Genomic DNA, 27,138 nt, shown 5'->3' with positions numbered 1-27,138 from the left:
TTGAGTTTCGTATGTCTGCTGAAACAGAGGAAAAACAGAACTCACAAAAAAAGTGAAAAGTGGAAGCTTATCGTATGTAGAACTTCATTAAAAAAATAAGAATTTCCCATTTGTTTTAACACTTGAAATATTCTGATAAATTAATAATGTAGTTACTAAGCTATTCCTTCTGAATATTTATTAGCTACCAATTTTCTCATGCGGTATTTTCACATGCCTTGTATGAAGAAAATGATTGTTTTCTGCTGTACAAAAGGGGGAAAACCCTGAATCATTAAAATCAGTGACCTCTGAAATTTTGGGCTCACAATAAGGCCTTAGAGTGAAACTTGCCAGTGTAACATAACTTTTATAAGTTCTGGATGGTGTTTATTCCTGCAACCTGCTAAATATGACCTCTTTTGGGAACCTGTCAGTCTTTGCTTCCAGAAGGCACCTTGATTTGTGCCAAGGCTGGAACATTGAATTTGGAGCTAATGAGAGACTACTGACTACTTATTTCTAGGATTTTCTGCTTTTCCTGAGATGCACCAGCACCACACATTGGCTGGGTTTCACAGAATAGAATCATAAAATAAATCATAAAATAGTTTGGGTTGGGTTGGTTCAAAGCTTTTCTAGTCCAACGCCCCCAGCAATGAGCGGGTACATCTTCAACTAGATCATGTTGCTCAGAGCCCTGTCCAGCCTGGCCTGGAATGTCTCCAGGGATGGGGCATCTACCACCTCTCTGGGCAACCTGTGCCAGTGCTTCACTACCCTCCTTGTAAAAAATTTCTTCCTCATTTCTGTCCTGAATCTCCCTTATTTTAGTTTAAGACCATTACCCCTTGTCCTGTTACAACAGGCCCTGCTAAAAAGTCCGTCCCCATCTTTCTTACAAGCCCCTTTGAAGTATTGAAAGTCCTCAAAAAGGTCTACCCAGAGCCTTCTCCAGGCTGAACAACCCCAACTCTCTCAGCCTGTCCTCACAGCAGAGCTGTTGCATTCCTCTGGTCATTTTTGTGGCCTCCTCTGGACCCTCTTCAACAGGTCCATGTCTTTCCTGTACTGAGGGCTCCAGAGCTGGACATGGGTCTTACCAGATCAGAGCAGAGGGGCAGAATCACCCCTCTCTACCTGCTGGCCACGCTCCTTTTGGTTGAGCCCAAGAAACGATTTGCCTTCTAGGTTGCAGGTGTACATTGCCAGCTCACGTCCAGTCTTTCAGCCACCAGTACCCACAAGTCCTTCTCTGCAGGGCTGCTCTCAATCCCTTCATACCCAGCCTGTATTGAGAGGTTGTGGAGACAATTGTCTCCTTCTCTGGAGACAATCAAACCCGACTGGACACATTCCTGTGCGATCTGGTCTAGGTGAACCTGCTTTAGCAGGGGGGTTGGACTAAATGATCTTCAGAGGTCCCTTCCAACCTCAAACCATTCTGCGATTCTGTGATACTGGGAGTTACCCTGACCCAGTATGATCTGAAAATGCCTAGACCTCATGTTTTGTTTATGTGGGAGAATGATCCTGGTTCCGCAGAGCTACCAGGCTGGAGGCTCCCTAGCCCAGCTTATTGCAAATGTATCAGTCACTAGAATTTCTTATGGCTGTATCTACGGATCATTGCACCCTTGAGCTTGCAGTTATATCATATTTATTTCATACTTTTCTCTTTCAGCATGTTAGCTTTTAACCCATAATGTAAACCAAGAAAATTTTGGCTAAAGGAAATTATTTTTCATGTTTAGGACTGAAACTTGGAATGATGAGAAATGTCTTTAAGTGCCTTAAGTTTTCAGAGGCCAGAGCCAGTTATTAAAGCATCATGAAATATGTGAGTATTAATTTCACAAAATATTTCTGCATTGCTTAACAGTCTATCTTGTTAAACAGTTCTTCCTATATATCTCCTTATTTTTATATTATGAGGGACTTTTCAATATAGAAAACATGGAAAAATCTAATGAGTACGTCATTACTGAAGAAATCTATCTCTAGAAAGTGATGATCATCCAAATAAATTCTTTTGAAATTTTTCTACCAAAGAAAACCTTTCTTTTGCAGAAACTAAGAAGTACTTCAGTTGAAGAAGGTGACAGGACAACAGTCTTTGGTAAGTTGTCATATTTCCATCTTCTTTAATAGAAAAAAAAAAAAAAGAAATTGTCTTTTTGCTTTCTTTCTATATTGCCTAAGTGGTACTTGAAATTATCTCCATAAAATAGACTTAATAATTATTTAACAGTGTCTGAAAGTTGTTTGCAACACTGTTCAGTTCTACTTCATCTCATTAATAAATTTTCCACTCAGCAGATGATGCCATCTGCAGCATACCAGCATCATTTTCATCCCTGTAAAAGAAAAACAAATCTATTTAAACTGCCAAAATAATCAGTTAATCTCATAATGGAAAGGATAATAAATAACATGCCATATTATTAAAATGTCTATCTAATACTGTAAGTACATAGAACACTATTCTGTTTAGACAATCCGCTGCATTAAACCATTGCATTTATTTAAAACTTGTGAAATGGCATTGTGCTTGAAAGTTGAATGGAATCCTTGAAATCCACTGAACTCAAGGAAAAGCTGCTTTTAAACTAAACAGAGCATAACACTAAGTTCCATTTCTTTAGTATTAAATCCAAAGGAACACAACCAGCCTTCTGGACCTTTATAGGTGTATCAAGCTAGAAGACACATATCTCATACTGCAAAGAGAGGCTTATTTTCGAGAAAGGTTACATAGGAAAGTAGCTCACAAATAGGATAAAACATCACACTTCCAGTGATCCCACTACTCCATGGTGACAGCCGAAGTATAGCTGGGTCTCTGGATGAGCTGCCAGTGACAGCCTCATGCACTTTTACTGAGTTACCTGCATTCACACTTGGATATTTAGGTTATGGCTGTTATGAGACATAAACTTTATGTAGAAACAACACTGGAACATCTCACAAGCCAGACCTTCTCCTTCTGGTTCAGAACATTTCTCAGAGCTGTAGTAGGACTTGCAAGATGTGGTGTTGTTGATGGTTTCTTTTGGAATTTGCTTGGTCCAAGTTTGCTTGAGTGTCCACTGAATTTTCTTTGTGCTCTGGATGAACCAAATCTCTATAAACCAGACATTAGTCTTCTCTTCCTTTGTGCTATATTGAACTTTTTCTATTTAAAGAAAATATCCCATCTCACCCTGCTTTGAGGATTTTGCAAGAAGTTATCACTAACAGAGTAGCTCGTTGTATAACAAGATGGATTTTTGTGTACAATATGCTGCTATTCTGTGTGAGGAACAATGGAAAAATTTGTTCTGGAACTTTTTAAACTTTTAGGATTTGAAGAATAATTTAGGTTGAAAGACGACTTGGTCATCTGGTCCAAACCCTTGTTAAATGTTAAATTAAACCAATATTGACTTCGATCAAGGAGTATTACATATCCCATGCTCATTTTGCCTTGTTATGTGGACAATTCAACTCTTCCCATTATACCTGATAAATTTCATGACACTCTTGAAGTATTTCTGCAGAGACTACGTGCATTGGTGTGTATAGGAGAAATGTTAATGAAAAAATCTTAATTGAATAGCTATACAAATATAGAAAGGGTGGGGGTGCAAAGTTCTTTGGGGAGAGAGAGCAAAACTAAAAACAGTTCCTTCTTTTCTAATAGATATAACAGTGAGAGACAACCCCTTTTGTGAGAAAGGAGTGACTAAAACACATTATCACCATAATTGCACTTTCAAATAAAACAAGTAATGAAGTAATATGTAGACATGCTGTTCAAAACCCTCTTTATAAAAAGTTATAGTGAAATCCAGGCTATAGAAACTGGTAGCTTTGACTGCAGCGAATGAGGATTTTACCTTTTTAGTTAAATTCCTTGCTTCCTTTTATTCTCTTGTATTTTTTGGCCTTCGAACCTTTTATCCATTTCCTATTATTTGGCTATATAGGTAATCATAGCAGTGGGCTAATAAAGCAAGAAGGTATATTAACCCAAAAGCCAAATGATCAGATGAGATTCCAGCCTGCAGGGTACAACTATTTCATAAATGTATGACAATGTAAATTTTGTGAGTGCTCTAGAGGCAAATCCAGGTTATCCATGTACACATCCCCACTTTTATCTGTGTGTGTATTTCTGTGCATCTGTGGATAAATATGGTAAAGACCAGGGGCATTTTACGGCCGGAAATACGATATAATTATAATGAGTGTAATTTTTAGTAAGCAAACTGTATTCAGTGGTCCTAATTAGTTCTGTCACTGCATATGCTTTCCAAGTTATGTGTCACAGTTTCCAATGACTTTGTGGTTAAGATTCAGCAGCAATGTCCTACAAAATTGAATACTATGGAATATAATTAATGAAGGGGCTGGTTGTGGCAATATAATTAAAGACTAAAATTTAGGGGATCATCCCTAAAATCCTGTCCTGCAATAACAAATTTTTTCAGAGTCATGTAGCTTTTCAGATTGTGGACAATACTTTTATTTTGTTAACTTGGCATTTGTACAGACTTTACTGCTTTATGATATCTTTTCTGTTTCATACATTTCTCCTAAAGAAATACTGTGCTTTGATGTGACTTGCTGGTCACTAATTTGGCTTGTATTGCCTGGAAACAGAAAGTTGCTGTGCCTTGGCTTAAACTAAGGCTTATTAGGATGACCACAGTGAATTTTAGAGTCTTCATCCAGAGGTACCTGAATTCTTGCCTGAGAAAACTGAAGGCTAGAGATCATTCACTGGCCAGGAAGGAGTCCAAAGTGTCCTTAGCTCCAAAATGATCATGATAATCAAACCAAACCAACCCAAACAAAAAAACCAACCCAAAAATCCAAACCCAAAACTAAAACACTCCAAAACCCAAGCTCCAACATAGTAAATACGCTAATGATCAGGCACTTTCATAGGAAGAAGATTTATTCCAGACTACTGTTTATTTGGTGTGTGCCCTCCACTTCTTATAAACCATTCTCTCAGCCTCTCAAAATATTCTGCTTTTAATTAATTTCGTAAAAAATCAAAATCATATACTTTGGTTCTCACTGGTCAGTCTGTTCAGATATGAAATAGTTCCACTTGGAAGATCTGGTGCTAAAACCTTTAGGTTAGTTCCTACTGTTCATCTCATTTTTGTGTCAAACACTGTCACTAGATATATTGCAGTTCACCACTGAAGCCTCAGCCTCATGAGGTACCTCCTCAGCTTCTTTCAGTAGTCCTAGCAACTGATATCTGTAATATAGAAGTTACACCTCTGCCATAATTCAGCACCAGAGTTGGTAGAAGTAATTGCTCTATCAGTTTCTCAACCTGTTCAAATCCAGCAGCTTCTGAGATGGGTTTTTTGCTTTAGAAATATCGTTGTGGCTGTGAGGATGAGGGGAGGCGTAGAGTCCCAGAGTAATTCAGGCTGCAGGTGACCTCAGAAGCTCTCTAGGCCAAACCCTGCTTAAAGCAAGGTTGGTTCTGGGATCAGACCAGGTTGCTCAGGGCTTCGTCCTGTTGGAAACCTCCAAGGATGGAGACTGCACACTCTGGATAAACTGTTCCAGTGCTTGATTATTTTATATCATGGCTGTTTTTCGGATAATGAAGTCAGTATTTTTTTCCCTATTCCTATGCATCTCACATATATGTGGTAGATGTTCCCAAGTCCCATTTACCTGACCATCATACATATTTAGCTACTGCATGATTTATAGAGCAGGAAACCAACACATAGGAAAAGGAGGGCAATTTGCATTGAGCCTTAAAACACGAGATATTAGACAGAAGCAATGTTCAGTATATTGTAAATCATCCACATGTAAAGAAAGCCAGTGTTATGCTTCTGCCTTGGGTCACTGGTCTATTTATCCCTAAGGCATTGAGGTAGATGCAAGATAAAACCCAGTATTAATCTGCAGATCAGCAATACAGAGTGATACATTTATAGTTTTTGTTTGTTTGTTTTCCTTCAGTCGAGCCCCTTCTTGCTCCCTGCTTTTCAGGACCCCAGCCTAGTGATAAGGATTTTATTGGCTAACTCCTTCTCCCTCCCTGGAGTTTTCCGTGAAAAAGCAATTGCCTTCAAAATTTTTAGCAGCATTAGTTCAGCTAGTGATACTGCATGGAGTAAAAACCCCCCACATATTTACAACTGAAAAGGTACATTATTTTAAAGTGCAACAAAAGCTAAAAATTAAATATCGGAACTCATACGGAAATAACCCTCCCTGGACTGCAAGGCATTGTATTTTTGCAAAGGAAAAAACTAGAAAAAAATCAGTTGCTATTTTGAAAGAAGTAGTCTATGCTTCCATAGTATAAGCCAAGCTCCCTGAACACCAAACCAATTCCAAACTAGATAGGACACATTTTTTTTTTTTTTTTTTTTTTTTAATATGTGAGTCCAGGGAGCAAAGAAATATGGTCTTCACAATTCACTTATATATTACTTCAAAGGACGCTTGGTTACAGGGAAATAGAATAAAATGATAGGATTGGACTAGTGTTGAGTCAAACACCAACAACGTTTGCACAGTTGCTGTGTAATTTTTGTCTAAGCAGCATAGCTTCGAAGCAGCAGGGATTAGCCTTTTGAAATGTTATCCTCAAAGGAAAATTGCAAACAAACAACAAATCCAAAGGGAATCAAATACAAAAGTTGACATTAACTCAAGAGCGCATTTGCACAGCTAACCACTAAACATCAAGAAATGCCACAGTTCAGTCTGGCTGTGTAATTGTGCTGCTGCTGTTTCATGTGCATTATCTCACAAGCTGATTACATGGATGTATGAAGTTGCTCAGACAGAATCTATCAGACATAATGGCCCCACACAGATATAAACCTGTGCATGTGTTCAGTATTCCTCAAAGATGTGTCAGCAGCCAGTGACACATTTGTGGATATGAGACAGATAGAGGACTCAAATTCTGGTAAAATAAGACAAAGAACCGTCATCTCAGGTGCCACAAAGACCTCTATAATGTGATCTCAAGATGAAACCTGGAATATAACCTGAATATTAACCTGAATTTTCCTGTGAAGGAGTATAAAAAAATACCTATGAAGACTGCAAGTTGATGCTTTGCTTTTCCTAGCAAATTGAAGTCAGAAATGAACAGGACATGAAACTATGAGATCTTGCCTTAGTGACCTGTAGTTTCAGAGGTGGCCTACAGCTGAGACCACATGTGAGTTGGTGTTCACCTGTGAAACAGGTCTATGTCTGTAGTCTTGAAGCCACTGTCAGCACCTTCTGCTATGCTAACCTATTGCTCTCACATTTGATTTTGACAACTGCAGAATGTCTGCTGAGCTGATTCTCTCATCTTTCCCTTTTCTCTGATAAGTCTTCCCAAAACGTGAGGTAAAATGCTCAGATAATAAACTATAGCAGAAACATTTTGAGTGCGTACGTGCATGTGTACAGAAAAAATCCAAAAGAAAAAGCAAAAAAGCAAGTACAGCCCTCCTAGGAGAATGAGGGATCATCTCAGAGATGTGGAATGAGGAAAGGTAAAAAAAAATGGGTTAACTTGCCAAGTCAAAAGGGACAAATCTCTTCTTACCATGACTTCACAAGTAAAGTGACAGATATGCCATCATTTCTAAAATGAGTTTTGGAGCTAGACACAAAATTCTACTTTACTTGTTGCCTTGTACCATTGCCTGATTAAAGAACAAAGCAAAATGACTGCTGTGTTTTAATCAACAGTTGTAGTGTCCTGGTATGAGATGTAATTTCTAGCTATGCTTTCTATCTATACAGTCCAAATACTTTTCGGATACCAGAAACTGTCCGTAGCACCATCCCTGTTGTGCTTCCTTTCATCTATTCTTGTTCTGGTCAGATCAAAGTTGAAGGGATTTGCAGGTCGCTCATAGGGTGTTGGGAGCCCTGGAACTGGGAAGGAGCTCCCCAAACATGTAGTGGTGTTAAGTCACAAGCTTTCTGCTCCCCTCAGCCTTGTTCCTTATAGCTGGGTCTGTGACAAAGTGTGCTTAGGGAGCAGGGACAGCTGAGAGGCATATGCAACATCACCTAGGAGGTGGTAGAGCGAGGTAGCTGAGACATTTTGTAGGGCAGTTGCAGTGAGAAGGTAGGGGAGATAATAACGATAAATAGACTGGGAACTAAGACAAACAGGAACCAGTAGGAGCTGTAACCGTGGTAATCAATCATCCATGCTCTGAAGCGAGGGACTGCAAAAAAATCCATCCTTCAGTCATGTACTTATTCTCCTTTCTTTTCTGAATGTTGTTATTGTGAGAGTGTCTGTGATACAGAGAGGATTCAATGGATATAGCAGCAGGCTTACAGGGCTGTGTAAAGAAATACTCTCACCTTTCTCTTCCTCTGATGTGGTAACTCTGTGCAAACAGCAAAAACTGTAGAGCTTTATCCAGTACTCTGTGACTTCTCACCAGACACCTTGTCAAACCTAATATATTGTTTTCCATCATTCTCTGTATTTGGTACCACAGCCAGATTTTTCATTCATGTAACTTGTTTCAGTGTAAGCTAACGTGAATCAACAGCTGTATAAGACTTCCCAAAAAAGCACCTTACTGAAATTAGGATGGAAACTTTCACTTGCACAATTCTTTCTGGCTGCTGATAGTACAAAACTACCAGACTAAACACATTTTGCATGCCTATGAGGTATTCTGTGTGCTTAGAAGAAGTTGGATGACCAAATAAGCAGTTTATGATGTGAAGACACACAGGTGTTTGGTTCAATAGAAAACTTGTAAAGCATGTTTGGAGTAATTTCAGGAATTACTGGACTGTCAGGTCAGTTTCCCTCACCTCCTTTTATTTAATCCTTTCACACTGCCGGGTAGGACTCTATATTTTCCCTAGGTTGGTTTCACAGTTACTTGGACTGCTAGGTGTGTTCCCAACCTCCTCTTGTCAGACAGACAGATTTAACGTGAGATCCATGTGTTTGAGAGAAGGTAGGTCACGCTTAGTAAGACTCTAACTAGAGACAATTGTGGAGGTCTGGTTGATGCAAGCAGTATGAAAATATAGTCAAGGGCTGGAACCATTCACAGACCGGCTGCTGCAGAAGAGAGATGAGAGATGCAGATGAGAGATGCAGATGGAGGCAGCACACAAAGGAAGTATCAGAGCCAGGAGATACCACCCTCCTTTGCTGCAAATCCTCCTCACAGTATTTGGTGATGAGAAGTACCCTCTTCTGCAGCTTTATTCTTGCTCCTGGGCAGAGTCGGGGAATGGTCACCAGATGCTTTTTTTAGCAAGTAAGGAGCTAGGAGATCTGGCGGAAAACAAATTGCCTGGGAGGAGAGGGGAATAAGCCATTTGGGGAACACTACTGAGTAGTGGATATACCAGGCCTAAGGGGACTGTTTATATCTTGTTTTATCTCAGTAAGCCAGAGGGAAATGCTCTTTCAAATGTTAAAATTCATTAAAGCTTTAGAGAGAAAAGCAGGGCCTGGATAACCAGATGTTTGGATGGGGTAAACTCTGGCAGTTGTTAATTAACTATTATAGAAGTTGGACAGGAACAGACAGTTTGGTCACAATAGGAATAATAACATGCTGATCTTTTTTGTTTTTTTCTGTGTCCCACCACCCCATGGCTGCTTGCTTGCTCCTCAGAGATATCAAACCATTGGCCACAGCAGTTAGAAATGTGGTTTAAACAGCTGTCATTTTGCATCCTGCTGGTTGATAGCTCCCTTTTATCCTCTGTCCCAGATGCAGGGCTCTCTTTCCATCAGTGATTTACTTGCATAGCTCCTCTGCTTGAAATAATGACTGTCCTTCCTGAGCAAGTTATTTGGTGTTTTTAAGACAGAACAGCCCCACGCCCCCCGTAATTAAATTTATTGTCAAACATTTTTATTTGTTGATGTTTGTTTACTGTTAAATACTGGCAGCTGAGCAGCCATTGTCCATGATGGTGTGGGTAAAACTACACAGCACAATGGGCTGCCATGTGAGCATATATTTTCTCTTGTGTTTTCTTTAGCACAGACAAGTTAAAACAATATAGAGCTATTTCAGTCACAAACTCTGAACAAGGAATTAAGAATTAAACAGAGAAATCCTTCAGACTCTTGTAAGAAAAAGCAGCTGAACCTCATTCTCATAATGAACTGAATGACATCTAACCTTCTGGTTTTACAGACAGAAGTGGGAGAAAATACCAGTCTGCTAAAAAGTCACTAATAGCTGCCATCAAACAAGTCTGATCCAAAGACCACCAAAAGCATAATTTATGTGCTGGGGCTTCCAGACAGGCTTTTCCAACTGAACACCTTCAAGGCTGTGACACAGTCAAGGGTTTGCTAGGATCAGACACCAGCAGTTAGATTTCCTGTGGATTTATAATCCCCAATCCATACTGTGCAGCCTTGATATTGATGGGCACTTCATCTATGGATATGGGTGAGTTTTCTCCCTGCAATGTGGAAGAAAGGGGCATCTTCAGTCTTAGGTGAACATTTTTGAATAGATTTAACTTACACCCACACTCTGCCAGGGCACAGTATGTCATCTGGATGAGCATTGGTAATTTGACGATGCTGCAACAGAAGACACCAGCTCAATTACTTCTCCTTTACTCTTAAAGAGACTTGAATTCATGAATTGCTAATTACTTCCCGGTATTTGGCCTCACAGATCTTTGTGTTTACAGGCAGGCACACAGAGGTTTGTTTTTTGCAGGACCTAGAATGAGACCATGAGACATTCTGTGAACGTATGTGAACTGGGACTCATAGAAACATGTTACCATATTACATATTTAAGATCTCTACAATTGACTGAAACTTAAAAGAATGACAGAATAGAAGCTGTTTGGGTAATGAAGTCTGAGAAGGTCCCCATTACTGTAATCTTTCTGCTTATACCCAGGAGGGGTCTCTGACTTAGGTGACCTTAAGCACTTTCGGGATTGAAAAAGGGGTATGTCTTTATTCTTTGTTTTGTAACAAAAGGGGAAGGTAAAGAGCAGAGGAGAAAGGTGAAATGAAATCAAATGATGAAATGAAAGAAGGCTAAGCCAGCAACAAATACACCAATAGTAAGAGGAGAGCTGCCTTCTAACCTCTTCTTGACCAGAAGAACTGAGTCAGGATGATATGACTTTGACACCAAAGCTTGGAGAACTCCTGAGGAAACAAAGATGGCTAGGAAGAAAGGAGGGTAGTAGAAGCAATGCTGTGGAATTTAGTGGGAGCCCGACATGGGCACTAAAAGAGATCACTCAACACTATGAGTATTAGGGTTTGTAAATCCCTCTCAGAAAAGTTCTGAATAGGAAGGAGAATTTGGGGCACAAATAATGTGTTTTCTGCTCCTTTTCTGATTCTCTCACCTCTTTTTTTAAATCTTGTCTATTCAGCAGTCACAGGCAATGTGCTGTTTGCTTGAACATAAAGTAATCCCTGCTTTTAGAACTTTCAAGCTGTGCCATAACATCTTCTGCAACTCACTACATCTAGACTTTGTTAATATGTTCCAATGACTCCTAAAGCACAGATTTTCCTATTTAGAAGTAATAGTAGTGGATAAAAGTTTCTTGTAATGAGCAAAGAGTTAATATGAGATTGGGAAGACTTATTCTAGTTACAGCTGTCAAAACTTAAGTGGTAATTCACATTATAAGTATTTATTTGTTTATTTTATTTATTTATTTTATTGATGTAGAAGCACTTTCACCAACCCTGCAAAGAATGTCTTGAGGACAGATTGCAGTGACTGAAATCAGTGAACCCTTGAGAGGCAAGATTGTGCCTCCATCAAGTACATTAAACAAGCTTATTTTTATGATTTGGGGTTAGCAACGGTCATAAATGACTGAAAAACGTCTTTATCATTCACACAAAATTAAGTAACTAGTTCATCCGTTTGTCATACTGCGTGAAGTCATAGAACTTCTGTTCTTCTGTGCGGGGACTAATGGCATCACAGGCACCGACCTTCTAGGAGGTGAAACTTCAGTCCATTACCATTTCTTAATGCTCATATAAACTGTTTGATGATGATGGAATTAGTTGAACCAATTCCCACTAATAAAAATTACCACCCCAAGATACTTACTGATTTACTGAAGGCTTGTCTAATTATTGTGTTATCTACTGTACTAAAGAAATCCATGGCCATGCTAGCAAGACAACAGTGAAAAGCCTCAAGCAGTTTATAACTGGTGCTTGGCATGGTACTAAGCAGTAAAGTTAATACTAACATTTTACTGGTTTCAACAGCTTTGAAGATAAAAGTATGTGCTGTCGTAAACAAAATGTTGTGATTGTGAGTGGCTCCCAAAGCTCTGAGATAAAGTCCGAGCTTTAATTCAGTGCTTTCCTACCTCTTTCAGTTTGTGGATCTTTAAATTTTGTAGTAGTAAAGCCTATTGAATACTTTGCATATATAATTAATTACAAAAGATATGTGTTCTTTTTAAAAATCTAGTTTTTCAGGCACCTTAGAAATAGTCTACAGGACTTCAAGGGCTCTGCAAACAACAAGTTGAAAACAAATGGTTTAAAGCATAAACAATGGTGTTCACTGAGCCACCAGTGTACGGACAGCACCTAGTAATGATGGATAGCAAGAAAAACCATAGTAACAGTAGCATCTTAAATTCATACTTGATTAACTATGTTTGTTTATCATCCTTCTGCAAGGTCAAATGTTTGCTGCAGAAGAGTTTGCCATCTCTTGGCTTTGTCTGTACATGTTTGTACGTGTGTGTGCTGCTGTGCAGTGATTGCTTCACAAGCAAAACTAATCTCCTTGAAGCTACCAGAGGACAGATTTTCTTTAAGTGATGATTTTTTAAGTGGTTAGAGTGCAAGAACCAATCCTGTCATTGTATATGATTTATCTGGTGGGTGGGAAAGTTGTCTGCAGCACGCGGATTTACTCTGAACTATAAAAAACTGCAGCACTGTAGGAATTTTTCATTACTTGGATGTACTGGTGTGTGAAAAGTGTTGTTTGCAATGTTTGAAAAATAGCCCCAGAGTAGGACAGAAACCTCTCTAGCTTCTCATGAAATCCCATCATTCATGATGTAACTGAAGAAAAAAAAAATGTCTACACAGGGAATAAAATCACAAATGTGCATTAATTTTCCACAGGAAAAAAAAAAAAGCCCTTTTTTCAGCTTTTAAGAGCCAAAATGCTGTTAACCATTAGCGGACATTTGCCACTTTTTTGTGAAGCCAAATTTGAAATAAAAATTAAGCATTTTCATATTTTTATGAACTCATTTAATTTTTATAATGTCATATTTGTATTCACGCATTCACACATACCTTCTCTAAAGTTTTCCTTTTTGTTTATTTTTGGAACAGCTGTTTGGTTTGGTTGGTTGGTTGAAATAGTTGTGAAATATGAGCTATTAATTTTTTTTTTGCTCAACACAAGGTGGCAGTAAGACATTGCCCAGTGACATACAACAGCTTGAGCTGCTAGTTTTCCCTCCTGTTTACTTAACCTTCGGATAACAAAAGCCGTCCTGATGAATGCAAAAGAGTTTGTAATAAGAACAGTTTAGAAAGATGCCCAGATAAAGAAAATACTCAAGATAAGATCCCAAATGATTTGTTAAATTATAATAAGCCGTGTTGTATAATACCGAGGACAGTATCATGAAATGTTGTATTTCTCTCCCTTTTTTCCCTTGTGTTTTTATTGTTTCTTTAGGATTTGCACATTAAATAAAGGCTGCTCAGTGCAAAGGTGGAAATTTACCAGGTTTTCAAGTTTTAATATATCAATATTCCTGATACTGGTTGAGATTCTGCATTTTGGAAGGGACAAAGCTTTCTACCTAATGTTCTTGGATGTCTAGAAAACACTTCAGTGTCACTACACTGAATAGTAGCTACAGCGATAAACTCCTTTTCAAATGCAGTGGGAGAGTGGCATTAAGAGAGATGTGCCTGAGTATTCCACTGGCAATGTTAAGAGAGGGGGTTTTTTTGTTTGTTTTTGTTCTGGGCAGATACAGATCATATGGTAAAAATCCTGAGTGCAGACCAGCAAGCTGCAAATGTAGCTGCTGTTGTTTTTGTTATTCATATTAATATTCCAGCAGACTCAAAGCAGATTCAAAGCACGGCTGAGCTACTGAACATGCTAACATGATTAAAATTCTGACCTGGCAGATGACCCTGGCAACCACAGGCCTGTCAACCTCACTTCTGTTCCTGGAAAAATCATGAAGAAGATTGTTCTGGGAGTTATCAAATAACATCTGAACAACAATACAGTCATTGGTCCCAGCCAGCATGGGTTCATGAATGGAAACTCCTTCTTAACAAACTTAATTTCATTCTATGACGACATTACCCACCTAGCTGACCAAGAGAAGCCTATCAATATGATCTCTCTGGATTCCAGCAAAGCCTTTGATCCTGTCTCTCGCAGTATCCTCCTGGACAAGATGTCCAGCACACAGCTGGGTAAACACACAATGCAGTGGGTGAGCAACTAGCTGATGGTCTGGGCTGAAAGGGTTCTAGTAAATGGGGTCATGCTGGGCTGGTGACCAGTCACTAGCAGGTTCTGCAGGGATTCATCTTAAGGCCAGCACTCTTCACTGTCTTTATAAATGACTTGAACTCAGGACTTGAGGGATTACTTAGTAAATTTGCTGATGACATGAAAATGGGAGGAGCTGTCAACACTCTTGAGGTCAGAGAGACCCTGCAGAGGGATCTGGACAAATTGGAGAACTGGGCAATCACCAACCACATGACGTTCAACAAGGACAAGTATCAGATTTTGCACCTGGGACATGGCAACCCTGGCTGTACATACAGACTGGGGGACAAGATGTTGGAAAACAGTTCTGCAGAGAAGGATCTGGGGGTTCTGGTCCTGGCAGCCAAGAGGGCAACCATGTCCTGGGTGCATCAAGCACAGCATTGCCAGCTGGGCAGGGAGGTGATTGTCCCGCTCTGCTCTGCACTGGTGCGGCCACACCTGGAGCACTGGGTGCAGTTCTGGGTGCCACAGGATAAAAAGGATTGTCCTGTGCAGTGACAGGAGTTGGACTCGATGATCCTTGTGGATCCCTTCCAACTCAGGACATTCTATGATTTTATGCAAATTCATTCTTGTGGGACAGATTATGGTGTTTTAGGCCCATCTTACTCTCAGATTCCAAGAATACTATGAAGCGTTTATGCATTGTGTTTTTGGCTAGCCATTCACCTGAAATGGAGTTTCAGCAGGACAACCTGAACCTCCCAGTAGCCACTTGGTTTGTCTGTAGCTTTTGTAGACACCAACAACCTTCTTAAGTACCAAACAGAAATGATAAATGTTTCAGACAAATTAATTTAATGGAAACTCTGCCTCCTGGCTTGAGAAGTTATCCACACAAGGGTTATTTTTCAATAACTGGTTGACACAGATCATGTTGTTTTGTTTTCCATCAGAATGAACTACTTATAGGATCTAAAATTCAATACCTCTGTTGACACTGTGAACTTCTGTGCATGTGATTCTTGCATCTTGGAATTAGCATTCCTTAGTATCTGTCAAAAATATAGTAGTTTTCTGGAGTCAGACACTGTTAGACAACAGTGTAGACCTACTTTTCCCTTGCTTACTGTTCATAGTTTTGTCCTTGAATACTTGCCATCTGGACATGAATTATGGGCTTTAGGATTACGCAAAATAACACAGTTTTCAGAAAGAACATTCCAAACTCTGATCTTCATTTTTTACTATTGGCTTTGGTCATGAGAATAGGCCCTACAGAGCACCTTTAAATTAGTATTTCCAAAATTCTCACTGTGTGATTCATGCATGAACATTGGGTTTGGAGTAAGAAAGTGACATACCGTAAAACTCATCAACTCGATTGACAGGTATGATTCCTTCATATAATAATTCATTTGAGGGTCAGAAGGACTTTTCTGGGAATATTCTTAGGATTCAGCTGTTGTCGAAGAGCTCTTCGCTGAATGTTTTGTGTCAGTTTCATGACTTTGAGTGCATCATAAAACAAGAGAAATGTGGAAGTATTGTTATTATTGGAACATAAGGTGCCAAACTAAAAAGTTGAGTGTCTTTTTTTATAGGGCTAAAGATAACAAATGCTACAATACTTTATTACCGTGTGATATTTATTTGCAGAGAACCAGGGCTTCTGTTTTGATATATACCTGCAGTTGCCTTGGATGGAACTCCAGCAAATCTGAGACTGTTAAAAATGTGACTGTTGTAAAATGGAGACTCCTCTATAAAGGAACCTTCTCTGAAAATCTCCAACAATTTGTGAGGTTTTCATTTCTAAGAGAGTTGTAGTATCTGATAATATTCTTTTGACGTTTTAAAATTATTTTAATCACATGCCACTGACCATACCATTAATTTAAATTTGTAAACCTGAAATAACGTTACATTTTTGACACCCTCACATTATACTTGGAATGGCTGAAACACTAGTAAACAGAGCTATTCCGTTGAAAGCCCAAGGGAGAGACATGGAAAACAAAACAAAACAAAACAGCCATGTGGTCCAAGAAAGAAATCTGAGGTCAAACAGTTTTCATGGGAGACAAACTACGTGGCTGGGACTGTCCTGGCCAATTGTGGGTTACAAAATCTCTCCTGAGAATGTATCATGGCCAATTGCTCTATTAGCTTTCCACTTCTCCATCTGTTTGTGGGTGTGGACAGCACTCAGAAGTATTCCCCTTCATGAAGACTTTTTGTACAGGAAAGCATAGATGAGATGCCAGGACGGGCTCTATCTGAATGGATTTGCCATGATGCTTGTAGGCTGGCTTGCCATGTTCACATACACAGCAGATAGGTTTTCATTCTTCAAGCTTCTCTGCACAGTGGACAGTTCTCTGGCATGGACCATGTTTTATACCCACATGAGAAACAGTGTGATGTCTGCTGAGAAGCAGAATAACCTCAGGGTTAAAGATACTTTGAGGAATTTGAAAGCAAATTAAGTTGTCTACATAAACAAGGCCATTCTGTCCCTTCTGAAGAATTTCTTGTTTTCTGCTTCTAATTAATACACTCAGTCACATCTTTTTTCATATGAACACATGATTTCCAACTCTTTTCCCACCCCTATTGAAGTTGGTATAGCAACCACTAGTTGCTATACAATTTTTCAGCTGTATTTTTTTAGTAGACAAAAGTCATGAAGTTTTCTCTTTTGCATCACAGATTTTCTTGTCTTTACATTAAGGCCATACCCACAAGTTAAAAGTTGTGGTTTTAAACAAACAAAGAAAACAGAGAGAAAGAACTAAGGCCCCCTATAAAACCCCATCCACTCAACCTGCTAATCTTCTAGGTACACATGGATATTACATCCACATTAGAGAAAAAAGCAGCATGGAGTTCTTGTCTCCCCTGACAGTGGTGCCCCAGGACTCTACCTTTAATTCTGGCTCATTTACAGTAATAAAAAACCCAAAACCCCAATGCTAAAAAGCTTGCCAAAGCAGAAGCTTTAAGTTTGCTAAAACTTTAAAGATTTTTTATATTATTGAGACTTCAGTAGTGGTAGCCCACAGAATTTTGCAGTTATTATTGGTACCAGAGAGACCACAGAAACACCATGTGAGTCCTTGTGATTGCTCTAGATGGGTAACTGCAACAAAACTTGTCTGTAGTAGGCTTCACCAAGCAATATGAATGTGTAGTTTTGTTGTCAGTACTCTGAATAGCAGTTCAAAAGTTCACTTTTTTCTTGGCTGGAGAGAATGTTAAAAGCCCTCCGTGGGGAAATGATACTACCAGGCAATGATTTAAAAATACTGATTTATCCCATTTGATACATTAAAAACAAACAGAGAATATGTATCTATGCTAGATTTAAAGTGCAAGTTCCAAAGGAATAAGGGATGTGATTTCAGAGGGACACCAGTACCTATCATTCCAGTTGCCTAGCTCTACATCTCTCACAAAACAGAAAGGAGGCGTTCTGGATCTCTAACCTCTAATGCTCCCCATGTCTTATATCTGGGACATGAACAAAAACCTGTGGGTTCCAGTTGCACAAAGGAGACCCGATGTCTATAAAGTAGCTTTTGTAGTACCTAGCTTTTACATTTGAATTGACGGAATAGGTAAAGGGGTTTTTGTTTAGCTGCATGGACGTCGAACAAGCTGGTCAGCCCTTCTGGTCCAGCTGCCTATCAGGCTGGGTGTTGGCTACCGGCAGGTCCTGGGGTGATGGCCACTGTGTCTCCACAGCATCAAGCTGGTACCAACCCTTGACAGAGGAAAGAAGGAAAAAACAAATGCCTTAGCTGAGGAGTTCCAGTTACAGAAACATTTCCTGTGTCAAACTCTAAGTTGAAAACAGATCTTGGAAGAAAAGTGGTCTTAAACTTTGCATTAATCAGGTTACTTCTCTGAATCATGCACTCGGAGTTTCCTGTGGCTGGATTCACAAACTGAAGATTCTGCTGGTAGGATGCTTCACTTTTTTTTCTGTTGAGGAGAAACTAGAATATGCTTTCAATCAGCAGAAACCCTTACGGCTCCAATTACCTGTAGACACATGGGGGGGAAACAAACATGCAAATGAATGTTACTGGCAGGGCTACCTCACTCACTCCAAAATATGATTATCTTATATCACTACTGAAGATGTTTGTCTCAAACTGTGCTTCTGTTATGCTAGATGATGTACAAATGTACCAGGCAAAGATGATCCCATCTGCAGGGAGATCTTAAAGCCTCTGAGAGTGAGAACATCTTTTCCTTCCTGCAACAACAATGTCGAGGGTCAGCTCAAGCTCTTTGCATTTGAAATGCTGCTGAGAACCACATGAAAGAGGGTTTTGTAAAATGCTTTCTTATAGAGGCACTTCACAATATCAGCTCAAGTGTCTCTTGTTTTCTGATAAGACTAGTGAGCAATATGCAATACCAAAGAAATAGTGGAAGTAGCACAGTCCTTGATACAGGCTTTAATGTTAAAATGGAAATAAAATGCAAATGTCTATCTTGCTGCTGTATAAATGCATTAAACCATAATGATGACACTTGAGCTGAGTAGGAAAGCACTTTAGGATGGATTTTATTAATGGAATATGGCACAGGTAGATCAGCTAGACTGATGCATGTTTTAATGAAAACTTGTCAGATTTCTTACCTTCCTTGGAAAACCGTGAGAGGCTTTTAGCAGTATTTACAAAATATTTTTTGTAATCTGTTCATATAACATATTAACAAATTGATCAGTAGTAAAGCTCGGTGTTGTGGTGTATTGTAGTGAATTAGGATTCATGTCCCTGAGGTAAAAAGTGCCTTTTAAATTAAGAGATGATTGTACCCAGTATTGACCCCTGGGATACGCCACTAGTTGCTGCTCTCCAACTAGATGGAAAGGGGGAAAGACAAGGGGAGGGATGAGAGTGACAGTTGTGAGGCGAGAGGATCAGGGTGACAGGACCAATCGTGTATTCTGATGTGCAGAACTATCTCATTTTTGTCAAACATGGCATGAAAATGTGTGAGGACATCCATGCCATGGTTCCTTGGGGACGTGTGACCCCTGTCTTTAGCCAACCTGTGGTACTGTGGCCATGGTACGGTGGGGATTTGTGTCCAGTTCTGGCCCCTCAGTTCCAGAAGGACAGGGAACAGCGTAGGGCAACAAAGATGATTAAGGGAGTGGAGCTTATGAACACCTTATGAACACCTTATGAAGAAAGGCTGAGGGTGCTGGGTCTCTTTAGTTTGGAGAAGAGGAGACTAAGGGGGGACCTTATTAATGTCTATAAGTATATAAAAGGTGAGTGCCATGAGGATGGAGCCAGGCTCTTCTCGGTGGCAAACAATGATAGGACAAGGGGTAATGGCATCAAGCTGGAACACAAAAGGTTCCACTTAAATTTGAGAAGAAACTTCTTCTCAGCGAGGGTGATGGAGCACTGGAACAGGCTGCCCAGGGGTGTTGTGGAGTCTCCTTCCCTGGAGACATTCAAGACCCACCTGGACATGTTCCTGTGTGACCTCATCTAGGCGTTCCTGCTCTGTCAGGGGCATTGGACTAGATGATCTTCTGAGGTCCCTTCCAATCCCTAACATACTGTGATACTGTGATACTGTGATACTGTGATACTGTGATACTGTGATACTGTGTGAAACGCACTCCACACACTGATGCCTGTGGGATGCTGTGAGAGAGGGAGGGAGTGACAGCTGTTCTTTAGCTTTAGCTTCCAGCCACTGAACCTTGTTCTGCCGCTGCAGGCACAAAGGACACTGTTGGAAATCTCTTCCACATACAGTTACTCCTGTATCATGGCAAGATCTCCTCTGATCTTTTCTTTGGAGAATTTCTATTTTGCTTACCAGTCTCTCTGTTAAGACAGATTTTTCTTGAGATCAAGCTGTTTTTTCTAGCCCTTTTCTGAATTCAACATCTTAACAGTACCTAAAGGACAGAGAAGTTAAGGATACGTTTAACTCACATTTTCTGTTTGTCATTTGGTTGTGTGAATCATCACAACTCTAGAAATTATTGTAACTTAATTTCAGCAGGATTTCGTGTCCACTCTGGCATAGAAGCATTGACCTGCGTTTGCAAAAGCTGGTTAACACTAAAAGGATGAGACTACAATGCCTATGAGGTCAGAACCTGAACAGAATATTGTAATATTGTTATATTGGTACATATAATGCAACAATAGCACTTTTTACTAAACAGCTTTTTTTTTTTTTTTTTTTTTTTGTTAAATAACTTTGTGCTCAAGCATGATCTGATTGAAAGGATTAAATAAAATATCAGGGTCTGTGATTGAATTGTCTTCAGGCAGCAACAAACAGGCTGATTCAGACCCTCTGAATCATGAGATTAAATAAAGCAAGATCTATTAAATGCTATATTGCCTCCTCAAGAGCTTCTCCTAGACTTCAAGCCAGTAACCATCTACCTGTTCTCTCTCAGTCTGGATGGGAATTCAGCACAGATCCAATGTGCAGGCAAACTTGCCTGTGACTGCCTGAGGATGGGGTGGCTGTGCTCAGGATGAAGCTTCAGGAGGGGATTGAATCAATCTGAAGGGGCTGAGCTGAGGAAGAGGGCAGCCCTGTATCCGCTGCCCTGGATCCTCAGCTCCTGTAAAGTCATCTTGCCCCATCTGCCACCAGTGGTCCAGCCACAGAACAGGCTTAGCTGAGGGAAGAAGGGGAGAGAGAGGAAGGAAAAAAAACTGAGAAAGAAGAAAGGCTGTTTTTCCTATGGTTAAGTGAGCTGAACTGCCTCACTGAGACAGTGCCAAGTGCCAGAGCAGGTAGAAAGGAGGAAGAAGTGCCACCCAAAGTGGAGGTCTGGGAAGCAGAACTCTTGACAACAACAAGCTGTTAGACTAGCACATTTCTTCTGCCTTTTTTGATTCTTTGCTTCACCTCCTACCAGGTGGCTTCCTTCTTTATTGTACCACATTCTCTCATATCTCGATTTGTCTTTTTGCCCCCTGCCCCATCTCCAGTCACATTCCCTTACCTTCTCTGCCTTCCTCCTAGTTCCTGTGGCTGACACGTGCCAATCCAGAAACCTGGTACCTCCAGCTAAGGGAGGTCTAGCTTTAGTTGCAGAGGAAATTACGGAAAATGGCAGGTGTTTTTGGCAGGGACATTATTCTTCCTGTAACTCAAAGGTATTTCTCTGCTGTGACCTAGAGTTTCCTGAATAATCTTTCCTTGTCTTAGCTGTGCTACACCAATGTAGATCCCCTAACTGCTAAAAGACCTCTTGATCCTGATGGATGTGGGTTTCAGTATCTGTGTTCGCAAGAAACTCAGCACCCAGTTTCCTAGTGTTTGTGTGGTGTTCTTTGTCACAGTGTTCTTTGCCGTTAACATTGTCACCACTTTGACTTCTGTTGGCATGCTGCTGGCTCAACTGTTTCAACATAAAGATTGCAATGATCTGGCAATCAGCTCACATGGGCTGAAGCTCCAAGGCTGAAGGTCTCCATTCTAGGCCATTGGTAAGAATTCAAAATAAATAAGTAAATAATGACTTCAGCTACAGTACTCTACACTGATTTCACAAAAGAGGATCAGCCAAGACTTCGGTGAGCAAATAAAACTAAAATTATAATTAAACTATTAATTTTAATCTGTGTATTGACATATCTCTACTTGTCCATATCATATAGATATGTGGATTTTTATTCAGCATATACAGAAAAGCAAACAATGTCTCATGCTGACAAACCTTTTTCTCAGCAGAGTGCCTTCTCAAATAGAGAGTGTCTGGTGAAGAACAAGAGCTGGTCAGTGGCAACAAATATACACTGTGGGAAGTGCAGCATAGGTACCCAGTTGTCTGTAGTCCTGGCTTTCTGACTGACTGCTCTGTGCCATTTAGTGAGGCTCCTAGACTGTCTTCATCACAGTTCATCACGTAATAAAAGGAGATATCGCATGATAAATTGAGACCCTTAACCCCATTGTACATAAGTGGGTGAGTTAAGGATCAAAAATATATAAAATGACTTTGTATTGCTTTTACTCCCAAGGATTACAAAGCATTCTGCACATTATAGTACAGTTAGCACTAAAAGCTTCAATTTATAATGGCTTCATTTAAAAGCTTGAAGTACAACACTTGTACAATGTGTGACCTATTATTGCAGTCACTGACATCTGGGGAATTTCTCCCTTCTTTTAATATATAGTTTTTGAACTTTACTTTCTCCAGGTGGAAAATCTTGTAATTGGAGTTGAAATAAATGAAAAAAACCCACAAAAAAACAAAAGCACAAAAAACAAAAGGGACCAAATACTCAGACTAGGTCCAAGATACAAGAACACGTCAGAAGCAGAGGAGGTAATGGCACAGTGCCACCAGTAAGAGAACATTACATCAGCTACAAAGCAGGGAAAACAAGCAGAAAACATGCCAACTTAGAATTTCTTTGCTACGCCTTCAGTTTCAGGGCTATACATTAGAAAGAGCCTTGGCAATTACTCTGAAACTTCAGGTATGCCTCTTCAAAGATACTCCAAAAGTTCTCTCTTACCTAATAATTCAGAATGCATATTTTTTCAAGGTAAAAAGATGACATGTATATCAAGCACTCCCTCCTTACCTGCTGAATAGAAAGAGCCCTGTGCTTGTTGGATCAGTGCCCGTAGTTCAACACTATGAAAATTTTGCACCATTTCTTTCAGTTTATGAAACACATCTGTATTAAAAGCCAGTTCAAGCTGTTTGAGAGTGTCCCCCCGCCCCCCTTTTTTTTTTCCTCTAGTAAAAATGTTTGAGTCAGGAAAAACATTGGGTACAAGAGGTTACTGTTCCTTGGCCTATATATTTTTCTTTGTTTTCATATGTCTACTTTTATATGATAAAGGTTGTCAAGCTTTAGTAGCTGCCTCCTAACAAAAGAACTATTTACATGGGAGTGCATCAAAGCAAGCGTTGTTTGTTTGCCATTGAGCCCACACTGTTATCCAGAAAGCTCTAAATCAGGGTCAGAAATGCCACCATATAATGAGGTGAAAAGGCAGGCATTGCAAACAGAAAACCTTAAATAAATACCTTATTTTCAGCTGACAGGCTGACCTGATTTTATAGGCTGCGTGACAACTACCTGTCAATAATATGTTATTATGACCTGGTAGAAGTCTTATCACATGAAAAAGGCAATATAAGTTTAATATTTTATTTTCAGTTATTGTTAATGAGATCCCTAGGTCAGTATTGTGTTAGACACAGAAGACCAAAGAATGTAACTGTTCAGAATAAGGTTGATAAGTAAATGATAGGTCCAGCTTTCCAGTGTCCTGAGGGGTTGTTTTAATGCACTTTTCCAGGTGTTAGTGTCTTGATGAATCAGATCTGTTTATAAACTTGCTCTAGACCCCATTATTACTCTGTAAAAGCATAGCCTGTCCTCTGCAATTAGTCACGCTATTTCTTGGACTTCTTCTGCAAATCTGGCTGTGGCATCGCCTGGCGATGCCTTGTGTGCCCAGATACTCTTCATGGGGAGCTGTTGGCACCTGTGAACCCTTTCACCTGTGCTACCACCTGTGCTTTTAAACTTGCTCTCTTCTGCCAAGCCGTAAGCATCCTTCACACTTATGTCTGTGCACTTCTGCTTCTCACTTTTCCTATACATCAGCCTTTCTTCAACTGTGGTCACAATAGGTAGACACCCATGAAAAGTTTCAGAGTAGGTAATGAAAAGATTCAGAGGAACCCGCAAAATACTGGAAGGCATAGAGTTAGTTGGCAACACCTTGGTAGTTCACTGAGTGAGGAAATGAATGCTTGTGCTTGCATCCAGTAATGACAGCCTGTTCTTCCTTTCCTGACCTGATGGAACTGAGCTTCTGCCAGCTCAGGGGGAGCACAGAGACAAAAGGAGGTTCACAGGAAGGCATCTGAGACAGAAAAAGAAGAAAAAAAAAGGGGGATGATGAAGGTCACTCTTTTAGAAAATTCGAGAAAGATGGCTTGAAGTTTATAATGCTTTTGTGTATCCCAAACTAGACAGTTTGGGGTACTCTCTGCTTATCTCTTCCAAAACATGGAACACTCTCACAAATGAGAATCAACAATATTAAGGAGAAATTGCTTTCTATCTATTGCCTTATTTCCTTGGTGTACCTTATAGTCTCTCTGCTTTATAAAATAAAACTCTGCATGGCAGGATCCAGGGGCTGTAATCAAATAGCACCCATAAATCTAATAAATAGCACTAATAAAACAGATCTAAAAAATGGATCAATAAAGTAGAAGTCATCGCAGTGCTCTTGAACTATGTGTTTATGACCTTATGATTTGAAAGCAGAACAGACTTGCCATGTTCACCAGTGGTCACTCACAAATCCATGGCTATTTGGAGAGGTCCATAAATATGGTGATGCAGCAGTGACTATCTCCCACTCCATTCGTGCATCCATAGAGTACTCTCACAGAAGCAGGGGGAATTTAGAGAATTATTGAGTCCACCACTCCTGTTGATGGCTACAGTGGCATTTTGAGAGCATTAAGTAGCCTTGTCAAGGATCGGTTTTCAAGGCAAGAAAAGTTGTGAAATACTCATCATCTTCCTATTAACTCTGTTATTTCATAGGTTTATCTTTAAATACACATGCTTCATTCACTTGAACCTCTCTGTTATTACCTTTATTAACAATAAAGTGTAAGCTGTCTAGGTACATTACAGAAAAATAGATCCCAGTATGGACCTTGGACCTTGAATGTCACAAAACCATATAATATAATATAATATAATATAATATAATATAATATAATATAATATAATATAATATAATATAATATAATATAATATAATATAATATAATATAATATAATATAATATAATATAATATAATATAATATAATATAATATAATATTTTCTTTTCAAGTTTATCCACCCAGATCACTTTGATACTTCTCAGCTCTGCTGTCTTTTGATTAGTTTTACGGTATTTAGCTATGGCAAGATCATATCACAACCTTTTTCCTCCCTTATTTTGGGGTGAGCCACTTGTTAGCATATATTTTTTTGCTCACATGGCTAAGGAGCTGCTGAAGAGAAGGTTGGATTGTCTGTTGCTGGGGTAGAGCACCAGCAGAGTTGAGCTGTGGCTGTTTGTGTAGGTGTCCCTGTGGTCCACCCCCGTGCCTGACAGCACCTTAGGGTGGGTGTTTGTCCTCACCCAGTGCCAGTGGCTGCATGAGAGGGGTGGCCAGCCCATGCAGGCTTGCCCAGGAGGCTGAGCCCAAGCACTGAGCCCTGGTGCTTCTGGTGACAGCCTGGCTTCCAGTGGCATTAAACCATAATCCTCTTCTCTGATCTGAGGTGCACAGACATCCCTGGATTTTTCTAGCCAGTTCTGTGTTAAGCTATTTTGGTGTAAATGTCAGTGTAAATAGCACTGAGGTAAGAAAGCCAGAAAAGACACATGATTAAACTGATTTGCATCACAAGGAGTTGATAGGAAACTCATACCGATTCCTTATTTCTGAGTCCTGCACCATACATAGCTTGTCCTACAGGTAGCATATGGGTAAATATTTATACAGGCAACTGCAGTTATAAATGAAGTTCACATCACCTTTTTTGATCAAGATGGCACTTTTCCTTCCCCATTTGGAGAACCTATTTTTACTCTTCCCTGTGCTGTGACAAATACATGTGTACCAGCCAGATAACACTTTATTATTATTAATAATGGAAATTGAATGTTGGCTCATAATAAATTAATAATTATTCTGCTGGTGAAATGAGAAGATTACAATGGGGCAAAGATAGAAATGTATTATAGTAACTGAGTGAGGTATTGAAACAGCAGTTTCAAAACCACCATATTAATGGGAAACAAAAACTAAATTAGATTATGGCTTGTGCAACACCATAGAACGAAAAACTGAAAAAAACCCCAGAAAAATCATATGAACCATGAACTGGAATTTGGACTAATATTTAATAATCTGAATATAGAGGAATGTAATACTCCTCTAAACCTGAAAGCCCAATATTTAGAACTGTGATTGAAACACTGGTCTCCATTCAACTGTTGGGAGCTTGTACATCCTAAAAAGCAGATCTTCAGTTCAGCACTGAGGCAAATTCTCATTGTCTAAATTAAGGACCAAATGAAATGAAGCAAACTTGCCAAAAATCAAGAAAAGGTTACAACTTTAGCTTAGTAGGCATTGATACCTAATGTATCTAAGTGAAATCACTGAATTAATGTTTTAACTGTATGTAAAGTCCTGGCTCTGGATAAACAAAAGAGAAACCTGAAGGTCACCTTTTTCAGAAAGGGACAGAAAATAAATGGCCTTCTTTCTTCCTCGTGTTCTTTTCAGCTGTCTGGACTATTCTGGCACCATTTGAGTTTGGACTGATTGTTAGCTTATACTGTTGATACCCAATTTACCCATATCCAAAATAATACAGTTCATTACAAATATTTGTGTATACCTTCTTGTGTTCTTGCAAGTTTAGTAAGGAAATATTTCTTTTTCACTAGAGAGAGTTCTTGAAGCTGGAACGAAGACAAACAGAAATGCCACTCCTTTGTTAGAAGTTAAAAGGAAGAGTGTGAGCTCAGGAAGATAAACTCTCACTGTTATTATATTACATTCTTCAGAAACCTATTAACTTAATAAATACTTGAGTGATGGGAGTA

At 39.5% G+C, this 27,138-nt stretch overlaps 1 long non-coding RNA gene across 1 annotated transcript in view; it reads left to right on the top strand.

Moving 5' to 3' along the window:
- Window positions 1-1,731: 1,731 nt before the first annotated feature.
- LOC110363192 (uncharacterized) overlaps window positions 1,732-27,138 on the top strand; it is a 124,895-nt gene continuing 99,488 nt past the window's right edge. Inside the window, exons 1-2 of the long non-coding RNA XR_010468302.1 lie at window positions 1,732-1,819; window positions 2,050-2,098. This is a non-coding gene — a long non-coding RNA (uncharacterized LOC110363192). The remainder of the gene's footprint in view (window positions 1,820-2,049; window positions 2,099-27,138) is intronic.

The sequence above is a fragment of the Columba livia genome, chromosome 1 (assembly GCF_036013475.1).
Source record: "Columba livia isolate bColLiv1 breed racing homer chromosome 1, bColLiv1.pat.W.v2, whole genome shotgun sequence".
Taxonomy (NCBI): domain Eukaryota; kingdom Metazoa; phylum Chordata; class Aves; order Columbiformes; family Columbidae; genus Columba; species Columba livia.
Note: the sequence above shows the minus strand (reverse complement) of the source record. Positions and strands in the feature narration are given on the sequence as shown.